This window comes from Lepus europaeus, chromosome 14, assembly GCF_033115175.1.
Source record: "Lepus europaeus isolate LE1 chromosome 14, mLepTim1.pri, whole genome shotgun sequence".
In the NCBI taxonomy this organism is placed as follows: domain Eukaryota; kingdom Metazoa; phylum Chordata; class Mammalia; order Lagomorpha; family Leporidae; genus Lepus; species Lepus europaeus.
Genome location: NC_084840.1, coordinates 68,888,991 through 68,901,389, shown reverse-complemented (window position 1 = coordinate 68,901,389; position 12,399 = coordinate 68,888,991). Strand labels below are relative to the sequence as shown.

Sequence of the window (12,399 nt, the reverse complement as noted above, 5' to 3'; positions counted from 1 at the left end):
GCCACCACTCTGCTTTCATCTCTGTGAAGCTGACTGCTCTAGGGGCCTCATCTAAGTGAAGTAACACAATAGCTGTCCCTTTTTGTTAAAGATTTATCATTTATCTGAAAGTTACAGAGGGAGAGGGAGAGACAGGGAGAGATAGTGAGAGATATCTGCTGGTTCACTCCTCAGGTAGCCATAATGGCTGGAGCTGGTCCAGGAGCTTCTTCCAGGTCTCCCACATGGATGCAGGGGCCCAAGTACTAGACCTATCTTCTGCTGCTTTTCCCAGGCCATTCGCAGGGAGTTGGATCAGAAGAGGAGCACCCAGGACTCGAACTGTTGCCCTTATGGGATTGCCAGCATTGCAGGCAGTGGCTTTTCCTGCTATGCCACAACACCAGCTCCAATATTTGTACTTTTGTCTCCGGCTTATTTTGCTTAGCATAATATCCTCAAGATTCATCTGTGTTGTACCAGGTATAAGAATTTCCTTCCAATTTAATGGCTGCATAGTATTCTCTTGTGTATCTGTTCTGTGTTTTGTTTATCCATTGATGTGTCAATGGATATTTGGGGTGCTTCTGCTTTTTAGTTATTGTGAACAATCGTGCCATCAACATGAATCTACAAATACCTGATAAAGTTCACAAATCTCAAATAATCTGCCTTAAATTCCACACAAATGGAGTCAGACTCTTTTTTTTTTCTTAGATTTATCTGTGTTATACACAAGCATTCATTTTTTCTTATCGCTATGGAGTTGTCTGTTACATGAAGAGGTTTAGGGGCTTTGCCATGTGGTAACGCCAATATCCGTATGGGTGCTGGTTCTGTTAAAATCCTGGCTGCTTCACTTCTGATTGAGCTCCCTGGCAATGCACCTGGGAAAGCAGAAGAATGTGGCTGAGTCCCTGGGCCCCTGCCACTCACGTGGGAGATTTAGAAGCCCTTGGCTACTGGATTTGGCCTGGTCCATTCCCGGTCTTGGTGGCCACTTGGGAACTGAAACAGTGGATACAAAATCTTTTTCTCTCTGTGTAACTCTTTCAAAGCAGGTGAATCTTTACAAAAATAAAAAATAAAAAAATAAAAACAGAGGAGATTGGCATTGTGGCGTAGCAGGTAAAGCTGCTGCCTTCAATGCTGGCATCTCATTTGGGTGCTGGTTTGTGTCCTGACTGCCCCGCTTCCGATCCAGCTCCCTGCTGATGGCCTGGGAAAAGCAGTGGAAGATAGCCCAAGTGCTTGGGCTCCTGCCGCCCATGTTGGAGATCCAGATGGAGCTCCTGGCTCCTGGCTTCAGTTTGGCCCAGCCCTGGCTGTTGTGACCATATGGGGAATGAATCAGTGGATGGAAGATCTGTCTCTCTCTTCTCTTTCTCTCTCTCTCTAACTCTGCCTTTCAAATAAATAAAATATTGGAAAAAAAATAAAAAAGAGAAAGTTTAAGTATCCTTTTTATAGTTGATGAACATTTGGTTGTTTCCAGTTTGGGGCTGTTAAGATACAGTAACTAAAACATTGTGATACATGTCTTTGGTGTATGGAGTGTGTGTTATTAAGGTCATTAAGTGTTCCCGAGCCCCTGGATTTGAGATTTGAAGCTTACATTAACCAGCACATGGGGAATATCAGGCTGCCCATGTCATATGAGCTTAAGGGAAAGTGAACGTGTGGTGCCAAAGCGTACCAAACAGAAACATGAGTTTGGTCTCGTATGACCTGCATTTAGCAAATCCAGTTTGGTGTGAAAGCAGCCCGTTGCTCCCATGCTTCCTGGCTGAGATCGCTATGCAGAGGCAGAGAGTGGCTTCCTAAAAGTGGAGGTTCTCACGTGCACGTGTCTTTTTTCCTTGTGCCTTCTCCAGAAAGGGTGGGAGAGAACCTCTCTGTTAATTCTGCAAGGAGGCATCATTTTCCTAATTATGGATGCTCACTGTGGAAAAGTCATGAATTACCACTCTGAGAATAGAAACTGCTTTTGGGGATCCCTTGAGTTGCAATGAGGATGGTTTTAAAATATTCATTATGTATTTATCTCCATGTCAATTTGTGGATTGTGGTAAAAAAATCGCTGCTGATTTAGAATATTTCCTACTTTTATAAAAGTTTAATTCCTCCAATATTTATAGGTTTCTAGGTGGTTTTCCTCTGATAGGTTGCTGGAGGGGAAATTTTTTATCCTAAGAAAACTGATGGATGCAAATAGAATAGGGAAGCTGAACTCAGACCACCATCGGGGAATGTTGTGATATTAAAATTTCAAAGGAATCTGTGTTTATGAAAATAGAGAAATAGGTTAGCAGTTTCTTTGAGGAGAATGGAATAAATTCTAGGATGTATACCACACATGTGCATTTAAGGAATCACTATTTCTTTATGGCATTTGAAATTTGTAACTGATAAAAAAATCATGTAAATATATGGGATACGATGAGCTGTTTTAATGCATGTATATAGACTGTAATGTTCAAATCAGGGTAGGTAAATCTATCTCCTCCAACATTTGTCATTTCTTCATGGTGAATGCATTCAGAATCCTTTCTTTTAGCTTTCGAAAGAAAATACAGTACATTATTGTTATCTGTACTCATCCCGATGTGCGACAGAACCCCAGAACTTCTTTCTCCCATGTAACGATAACTTGGCACCCATCAATCAACCTTTCCTTATCCTTCCTGGCCCCCTAGCAATAGTGTTGAGCAACTGTGCATGTGACCCAGCCCTGCAGACACACTGGTCCTTTCTTTGACCCAGCAGTCCTCTTTTGTGTTCATATGAGTGACAAAATGACCTTTGTACAGGGTTATCGTTGAAGCGTAGTGTGTGGCACCCAGTGTCGGGAGCTACCCAGTGAGCACCAGTCAGTGGGAGAGTAGTTAAGCGGATGATGTGTCTGTCTGCAGCAGGATGCTGCATGGCTGGGGGAAGAGGACCATGGAGATCTGTGTGGCAAGGCGGAAAGATCTCCAGGTACATGGCTGAGGGGGCAAAGGGAAGGATGGATGGTGTTGAGAATATGCCACCCTTTGTGTAAGAAAGATGGAGACATGAAAATACATGTGTGAGTTCACTTGTGTTTGCATTAGGAAACACTGGAAAGATAAATACGGCACGAACGAGAGTGTCTGCAGTTGGCAGAGGGAAGGCAGTTATTGTGAATGGGTGTAGCCATGACCCTTTGCACGGATCTTTTTATATTGTGTTGCTTAAAACACTTGTTTATGCATTCATGGAAGAGCAGAGAGCTCTTCCATCCTCTGGTTCACTCCTCAAATACCCGCGACAGCTGGGGCTGAAGCCTGGAGCCCAGAACTCAGTGTGCATTCCCCAGTACTCCCAGGGTGGGCAGAAACACGAAGCAAGAATTCCGGGAGCTGGGGTTCCAACCCAGGCACTCCAAAACTGCTCTGCCACATGCCCTCCCCGTACTGACTTTGAAATCATGGAAAAGGCAGTGGATCAACACACAGGGCTCCATCAGGACAGGCCCTCGGCATTGAACTTGACGAAGAGCCCGCGGTGGAAAGCCAGGATGACTGGGTGCACAGTGAAGGGCTGAGGCCACCTCTTCCACTTCTTCTCTCAGAAGCTAAGTCATTCAGCCATTCGGTCATTCAGCCATTCAGTCATTCACTCACCAGTTGCCTGCTGATCCTCCTCACCCTGTGCCAGATGCCGTATTAGGTCCTGAGGATACAGCCACCAAGGGAAAGGTGGAAGTCTATGCCTTGGTGGAGATAGTATTCTGTAAGGGACAAACAGGTGATGGGTGAGGAAGAGGAGGTTCGGGTGGCTGAAGGCTAGAGAGCGGAGGAGGGAGAGAGGAGTCCATGCTGAGGTCAGGAGCAGGAGTTAATTGCTGATAAGCTTGGCCTATTTATTGGTGTTGCCTTTGCGAACAATGCTGTGCACATAGGATCAGCCGCGGGCCCTCGTTCAATTCCTTGTGTCCGCATGGCAGTGTTCCCTGAAGGTCACATGGAGATACTGGAAGCATATTTCTCTTGTGTGTATTCATTTGTTCTTTTTCTGGTCTTTTATCAGTAGATTTCATCTTCATAGTTTGAGTCAGGTGCAGGATTAATATGGTTATTTTAAAGCATTTCTGTGATGAAACTTTTAAAAGAGAATTTTTTGCTCTGTGGTTTTCAGTTCAGTGAAATTATGGTGAAACTCAAGAGAGAGGGAGACCCAGGTCAGAGCCACAGAGAGAAGCCAGGTGCATCGTGCAGGTCCAGGTCTGCAGCCCCAGCAGGTTTGACTCAGAGAGTGAAGGAGACACAGCACAGGCTGGGCAGTCAGACCTGGGAGACCAGGGTTTTGCAGACAATCAATCCAAGTGAGCTCTGTCTGATACAGAGCCAGTCCTAGATGTGTGATGTAGTTAAGAAGACACCAAAATCATCTTTTCTTTTCTTTTCTTTTCTTTTCTTTTCTTTTCTTTTCTTTTCTTTTCTTTTCTTTTCTTTTCTTTTCTTTTCTTTTCTTTTCTTTTCTTTTCTTTTCTTTTCTTTTCTTTTCTTTTCTTTTCTTTTCTTTTCTTTTTTCTTTTCCCCTCCCCTCCCCTCCCCTCCCCTCCCCTCCCCTCCCCTTCCCTTCCCTTCCTTTTTTTTTTTTTTTTTTTTTTTGACAGGTAGAGTTGTAGGCAGTGTGAGAGAGAGAGACAGAGAGAAAAGTCTTCCTTCCGTTGGTTCACCCCCCCCAAGTGGCCGCTATGGCCGGTGCGTTGCGGCTGGTGCGCTGCGCAGATCCGAAGTCAGGAGACAGGTGCTTCTTCCTGGTCTCCCATGCGGGTGCAGGGGCCCAAGCACTTGGGCCATCCTCCACTGCCTTCCCGGGCCATAGCAGAGAGCTGGCCTGGAAGAGGAGCAACCGGGACTAGAACCCAGCGCCCATGTGGGATGCCGGTGCCACAAGCAGAGGATTAACCAAGTGAGCCACGGTGCAAAATCATGTTTTAAGTATAAAAAAAAAAAAAAAGAAGCAGCTGGGGCAGGTGCTGTGGTATAGTGGGCTAAGCCTCTACCTGCTGTGCTGGCATCCCATAGTGGTGCTGGTTCATGTCCTGACTGCTCCTCCTCCTATCCAGCTCCCTGCTAATATGCCTGGGGAAACAGCAGAGGATGACCCAAGTGATTGGGCTGCTACGCCTGTGTGGGAGATCCAGAGGAAGCTCCTGGCTCCTGGCTTCAATTCAGCCCAGCTTGGGCTGTTGCAGTCATCTGGGGAGTGAACCAGCGGATGGAAGACTCCTCTCTCTCCCTCTCTCTGTCTATAACTCTGCCTCTCAAATAAAAAAAGAGTTATGCAGGTTTGTATTTCATAATCACAGTAAACTCTGTCCTACAACATAGTAAGGAGATGTTCCAGGAGTCCCCAGAATTCACTGATATCCTAGGAAATGTGCAAAAACGGTGATAATGCAAGCTTGTGGTGGTGTGTCCAGGCCTCAGTTGGCCTAAGGGACTTTGGGCATCTTTGAGGGCTGCTGTTTGAGAACTTTGTTCGGTTTGTTCTCTCTGATCTCAGGGTGGTCTTGGGAAGGTGTGATCTTTCCTGGCAGACAAGGAAAAAGGGTGGGCAGTGGCTGCACAGGCTCTTTCCACTCTGCTTCCTTCATGGGCCTCGTAGGAGTGTCGGGCACCATTGCGGGGCCTGGCTGCGGGAGTTAGAGCTGGACCTCCATGCTGGTACCGTGCATGTGTAGTTCGCCGTCGGTTACAGAGGGAGGCAGCCTTGCAAAGAAGCGCTCCATTCGCTTGCAGCAGCTGCACTTGAGGACGTAGCAGGGGCCTGGCTGCTGTGAGGGGGTTCTGGGTTGGTGCTGTTGGCTTTTGTTCTGAATTCCCTTTTGCAGAGGGGGAGTGCGGCAAGCAGCAAGGGTAAGAAAGGACAGTGGAAACACAGCAGAGGCGGGCTCATCCATGGGGTCGCGGCTTAGCGAGGAGGCACTGTCCCAGCGAGGAGCCCCAAAAGGCGTGTAACGGCCTGAAGGCGCTTCAGTTCTTATAACCACAGTTCTTCCTCTGCGACTGTATCTTCCCTGCGTGGAGCAGAGGCCGTGGGGTTTTACCGCCCCTCCCGGGAGGGAGAAGTTCGTTACTCATCACGGAGACCAAAGGCTCCTTTTCCTGGGAGCTGTTCCCTGCTTTCTAAATACACGGGGAACCCCATTTTCTGGAATCCACCTCAGCACAGTGTTCCCTGCTGGCGCTGCCTCTGCCCCAGCAAGATCCCTCACTCCGAGAGGCAGTGCAAACAGGCGCGTGTGTGTTCACGGTGGGTTTAGTGTTCTGTCCGAGCCCCAGTCCTGCCGTCTGTGTGGACCATTAGGAGTCTTTATGGGCATATTGTACTGAATGGACAGTTTCTATTTCTGGACCATAGGGTTTTTTTCCTCCCTTCTCGTAAGTGCTTGTTAGCATTTGCCTGTGTTGGTGAGTCTCAAGGCGGGCCGGTTGAATTGGTGTAAAATGTGATGACAATGGCAGCTACGTTGAAGAAGCACTGGTCATCGTGCTGCCTTGGGTGGTACAGGCTGTTCAGCACCAGAAGGGTTTGAGTCCCCATGTCACTGGCTCAGCGGGCTGGGTTAAGTCCGGAGTGCTTGTTTCTTTTTTTTTTTTTTTTTAATTTCTTAAAAGTTTTTATTTATTTGAGAGGTAGAGTTATAGAGAGGGAGAGGGAGAGACAGAGAGAAAAGTACTCCATCTGATGGTTCACTCCCCAAATGACAGCAGTGGCTGGAGCTGAGCTCATCTGAAGCCAGGAGCCAGGAGCTTCTTCCAGGTCTCCCGCATGGGTTCAGGGGCCCAAGCACTTGGGCCATCTTCTGCTGCTTTCCCAGGCCTCAGCAGAGAGCTGGATCGGAAGGGGAGCAGCTGGGACTTGAACTGGTGTCCATATGGGATTCTGGCACCGCAGGTGGAGGGTTAACCTACTGCACCACAGCGCTGGCCCTGGAGCTCTTATTTCTGCCCAGGGAAGGCAGTGGAGGCCACATTGGGTGCAGCAGTGTTGGAAGCATGGCTCACAGGAGAGAACAGCATAGACGAGGCACATTTGGATTGGGTCGGGGAGAAGGAAGGGCTACCACACTGGGGAACAAGCATCTGTGGGCAGAATCCTCCCAGGCAAACAGCTGCTGGCCGTCGTGTCTGGAGACCAAGGCAGAGAAGAGTAGACTTAGGTCCTGACTATTGTAGTTGGGGAACGAGAATAAGCTCTAAGAGCTTTTTCCCATTTATACAGAGATGGCCTCATGTGTTGAGTGCCTGGGTGGTGTAGAGTAGTTACTAGCTTGGTTCTTCATATTTCAAAAGTTTTTTTTCAACAGTTAGGCCTATGTACTCTGTGGCCGTCGGCATCTGCTTGTTTTCTCACCTGTGTGGCTGCTGCTGTGTTGTCACTGCCGCTTTCCTGGAGCTCTTTCCTCTCCTGGGACTGGCAACTTGAAGAAGGTGACGGAAATGCTTGGCTGGGGCCTGAGAAACTGGTGATCCTGTATCTCACAGCAGTAATCTAAGTCCCCGGCTGTTTTGTTCCCCCTTCTTCCCATGGCTGTTCAATGACTATTCAACCAAGGAAGACATGGTGTGAGCCAACACTCAGCCCGGGTCTTGGCAGCTGGTGTTCTGTAGATCTCTTCCCCCACCCTTGGTGGCTCCTCAGCCTTCCCCCACCACTCAGAGGGGAGGGAACAAACGAACCCCAGCAGCTGCAGGTGCTTCCCAGACCAGGGCTCCAGGGAGACCGCTGGGGCTTGTGGCTTCAACCCCTGACGCAGGAACTGCGATCTGAGAACTTAGCGTTAGTGGCTGTTATCAAACAAGGCAGAAAAGGGGTCACAATCCTCCCAATTACAAATCGTTGTATTTGGTGTTTCTTGAATTTTTACATATGGTTCCTAAGGCGGTTGTCTCAAGAGCGTTAGATTCAACAGCACACCTATACCCAGTCACCATTCTGGCCCCCAGGCAGAAAATATTCTATCACGAATTCTGTGTCTGCATTTAGAGCCACCAGGTGGAAATCCAGTGGGAAGGGAGGCGAGGACTAGGGTCTATCCACCACCCATCAAGTCTTCGGGAGTTCCGTGAATTTCAGCTATGTGCCAAGGTTTAGCAGTGAATTTCTTCTAGTTGAGGGATAATACAGTGAGGTTAGCATTTCTTCTTTGCCAACTCAGATAATGACAACTAAAAAAATACCCAGCTCATCTTGGCAATTCTGTAACAGTCACTGGTTCTAGACAACCCTCAGTTATCCATGAGTGTGGGGAGTTTTGCAGATAATGAAGATCCCCCAATAATCAAAAAAATTTACTTTGATTGTTCGTTGTTATTTCTGCCAAGTCAATCTTACTTTAAAAAAAAAGAACATTGAACACGCTTCAGTGAGGTGATGCATTTGAGCAATGGCTGTGTGTTTTATCCGGGTTATTGCGTTGGGTACCTCAGTGTGGTGTTACTCCCGTATTAGGTAAGAGAGGGAGCGCTTCAGGGAGGCCAAAGGCAAGGTCACCATTGAGAACTGGAGCTGGATTTACGCTTCTTCTCTGTGACTGATGATGTCTACTCTTGTTTTTAACAACTTGGCTACCTTTCGGTGGCACATAGGAGAGAGCCAGGAGAAAGCTGAAATAATTTTAGGCTAGCAGTGTTGGAGTAACCAACAATTGCAGGTATTTGAGAGAGAGCGCATCATTTTCTTCATTTAGAAAATAAAGGTTGAAGGTGGGTGTTGGGGTACAGCAGGTTAAGTTGCCACTTGGGGTGTCTGCATCCCATATCAGTGCCTGGGATTGAGTTCTGTCTCCACTTCTGATCCAGCTTCCTGCTGATGTGTCCCTCTCACCCCACTGGCCTGACCCCGGGGAGACAGCAACTGATGGCTGAGGTGCTTGGCCTCTTGCCATCTGCATGGGAGACCCAAATGGAGTTCCTGATTCTTGGCTTCAGCCTGGGCCAACCCTGGCTTATTGTGAGCATTTAGGGAGTGAACCAGTGGATGAAGTCTATCCCTCTTCCTCTGTCTGCCTTTCAAATACAGAAATGAAATGAATCAATTTTATATTTTGGGTATTGATATTATATGTAGGAGATGAGATAATGCTTCGATGAGTCCAGCCAGCATTAAATATGTTGGGGAAGGCTGTCCCTCCTTTAGGCTCCTGCCCCTTGGGAAAGATCCATGTGTGGGGGGAAATGTGTCTTTAGTCCTTCTGAGTTAGTGGAAGGTCGCCATGGCAGCCACACAGGGCTGCTCACAAGCTCATTGAGAGCCACATCTGACCCTGACAAATAACAGCTGCTGAATGAGGCAACGTGTCACAGGAGTTGTCATAGCTCGGAGCACATTTTCTAACCCCACTGCAACTCACTGATTTTTTTTCAGATGTTTTTGGAAGTGATTTTAAAATGATACAGTGTGATTGGGGTAAGTGGGTACCAGGTGGGCTCCCAGGACCAAAGTGTGGAACCAGAACTTTCTGGGTGTCCTTGAAATGAGGTTGGCTTTGGTAGCAGAGGAGACGTGAGTGTGGATTGGGAGAGACCTCAGTGAGGGCAGAGGGATTGTCCCAGGGGGCATGTGGTGGGAGCAATGAAAGGGCTGTCACCCCAGTGAGGACGCTCCCCCTGTGTTGTCTGGCCCAGGACCCGTCCCACCCACACCCCCCACTCAGCTTCCAGCCCATGTGCTGGGAACTTGGAGGAGGTCTTTCAGGCTCCAGGGGCCCAAAGCCTAGGCTGCACCCAAATCCCAGGCCACACTCCTCCGCCTTCTGCACTGGAATTTCTGGAAGGTTTGAGAATTGTCCTTTGTCACCTTTTCCTTTCATGGGGATGCCTTTCTCATTGGATTCAGGCAAGCCCATAATGAGGCATTGGAGGACCCGTGGTGCTGCTTTTTATTCATTATTTAGCAGCCTCTCCCCAGTCCCAAATCTCAGCTGCCCTCCACGGCCCACACAGCATCGCGCCCTGGAAAGTGGGTAATTAATGCCAGTGGAAATTCAGTGAACTCCTCCTGGGGCCAGAGGAGGAGAGGGCCAGTGCTGTGTAGAGCAGGGAGCTGGCTGCATTCCGGGACCCTTGAAGCCCACTGCCTGCTGAGCCTACAGGAACTCCTCGGCATGGGGGCATGGCCTAGCTTCTATTTAGGGAGAGAGAATCCACTGAGCATTGTCAGGCTCCTGAGCTAAATCCAGCATTCGAGGTTACCAGGCACTTCCTCCGTCCCTCTCCCGTTTGCATGGAGACTTGGAAAACATCTGGATTCGGGCCCATACATGTCACTCGTGGAGTTAGCCCTCTCCTCTGAGCTAAGCCTACCCTTTGGGGAGGGGGTGGGGTCAGCACTGCGTCGATTGCTTCCACCTGCTGGTTCACTCCCCAAACAGCCATGACAGCCAGGACTGGGCCAGGTTAAAGCCAGGAACCAGGAACTCCATTGGGGTCTTCATTATGGGTGGCAGGGGGTCCAGGGACTTCTGAGGCAGGTTAGTAGGAAGCTGGATCAGATGCAGAGTGGCCAGGACTCTACCTGCACTCTGATATAGGCTACTGGTGTCGCAAGCATTGGCTTATTTACCCCACTGAGCCACAGCACCCGTCCCCTAAATTTATCTTTCAACTCCATTTTACATGAGGGTTTTGGAGTCTTCTCGTATAGGTCGTTCATAACTGTGGATATCACCGTCTCCTGCCCCTTCCTTTCCTGCCGTGTCCAGTGAATCACACTGGATCTGATATTAGAAGTGGATTTCTGGATTGCATTTTAGGACTAGGTCTGCAGCTCCTCTTGTGTTTAATTGGAAGCACAGTGGATGTGTTCTAAGCAGGAGGTGACGGCCATGGTGTGCTGAAGAGCTGAAGAGAGAGGGAGGCCTGGGGACTGTAGTACTGATTTGAGCAGGGTAGGAAGCAGAAGTTATGGGACTTTCTGAGTTTGTACTTGGCCATGATGCATGAAGGAGAGAGAGGAGCCTGGCGTGAGTGTCAGAGTTCTAGCTTGGGTGACCAGATGACTGTCAGCTAGGCTGGTTGGCAAATGGGAGGGTGCTGGGAGACCAGAGGACGTGCATTTATTTCTCCGGAACAGGGAAGGGCCTCCTTACCCATGATCTGCAGGGTAAAGATAATTACAACATGACTATGGAATGGAGCTGGAAGATGAACTGAAGATACTGTGTAATTAGTGTGAATTTAGATTCTTATTTGGAGAAGGTGGTTGTGTTTCTTGACAAAAAGTCCTCCTGTCATGTCAGGACTTTGTATTTTGGGAATCTGTAGCGGAGGCTTGTGGTGTTTTTTAAAGGTGACAGGTGAACAGTAGGGAAATAACTTGGTATTAAATGATGTAAGCATTTCCACCTATTTTTGTGCCTGACTTGGAAGTTGAATTCAGGATTAGGCACTGCACCTCTGCTCTGAGTAGCCCCCCGCTGTCTGGCCCCCAATCTGAGCAGGAAGCCTCGCTCTCTACCTTCTCTGCCTTAGGTTCTGGAATGCTCGGATTGGAGTAAAGCGCGGCATCAAAGGAATGCATGTTGGGAACAACATAGTGCGTTCACTCTCAGATATGGGGGGGGGGGCGCTTCAAAAAAGTGGAACAACGGAATGAAAATACAAGTTTATGTTGATGCAAACTTTTTTGAAATACATGCCTAGTTTTTTCATAATACATGTTTCCTATGGCCTTGAGGAAGGCCCTACATGTCTTTATCAAGGCCCTTGCCGGAGCTGTTTTGGGGAATGGATTCTTCCAGTGTGCTCTGTCCTTAGTGCTGGAGTTCTGGGTACCTGTGTCCCGTGGTACCACTTTTTCTTCCTGTAAATCCCCGCCAGCAGTTTTCCCTGCAGTGGCTGGCAGCTGTCCATTGTGCCCTATGCATGGCCATTTACCCCGCACGCCTCTGGTCCCGTCTTTGCAGGCATCTCACCCTTATTTTTAGGGACACTTTCGTTTTCTGGGGCTCCAAACTCCCTAGATGCATTAGGACTCAGAGTCTGTGCGAGTCCCTGTGGAGCTGGAAGCCTGGCTTGCAGGTACCATGGATTACTGAGCCCGGAGTCCCCGGGAAGTGTGTGCTGCAGAGCCCTTGGGCGATGTACGATGCTGTGCGCCGGCCTCTTGGCTCCTCTCCTGGACTCTCTCATCCCGCTTTGCAGATAATCAGGGCTGTTGTGGATGCCAGCTTTCTAGCTGTTTCTGAGCTCCTACTGTGTTGCAAATCTGTTCCATTGACGTAAATGATGATGATGACAAGTAGCTACAGTGTATTGCGTGCTCCTAGCACTGTACCAAGTGTTTGATGTGTCATTTACTACTTATTTAAACAAATACTTATTTATTTATTTGAAAGAGTTACACAGAGACAGAAGGAGAGGCAGAGAGAGAGAGAGAGAG

The 12,399-nt window shown here is 48.5% G+C and overlaps 1 protein-coding gene and 1 non-coding gene across 4 annotated transcripts in view; both read left to right on the top strand.

Annotated features, from left to right (window-relative positions):
* CAMK1D (calcium/calmodulin dependent protein kinase ID) overlaps positions 1 to 12,399 on the top strand; it is a 444,773-nt gene that overhangs the window by 90,639 nt on the left and 341,735 nt on the right. The gene's annotated exons all lie outside the window — the stretch shown is intronic.
* Positions 2,260 to 2,382, top strand: LOC133774056 (U6atac minor spliceosomal RNA). The gene has a single exon (XR_009868033.1). It is a non-coding gene; the product is annotated as a U6atac minor spliceosomal RNA (small nuclear RNA).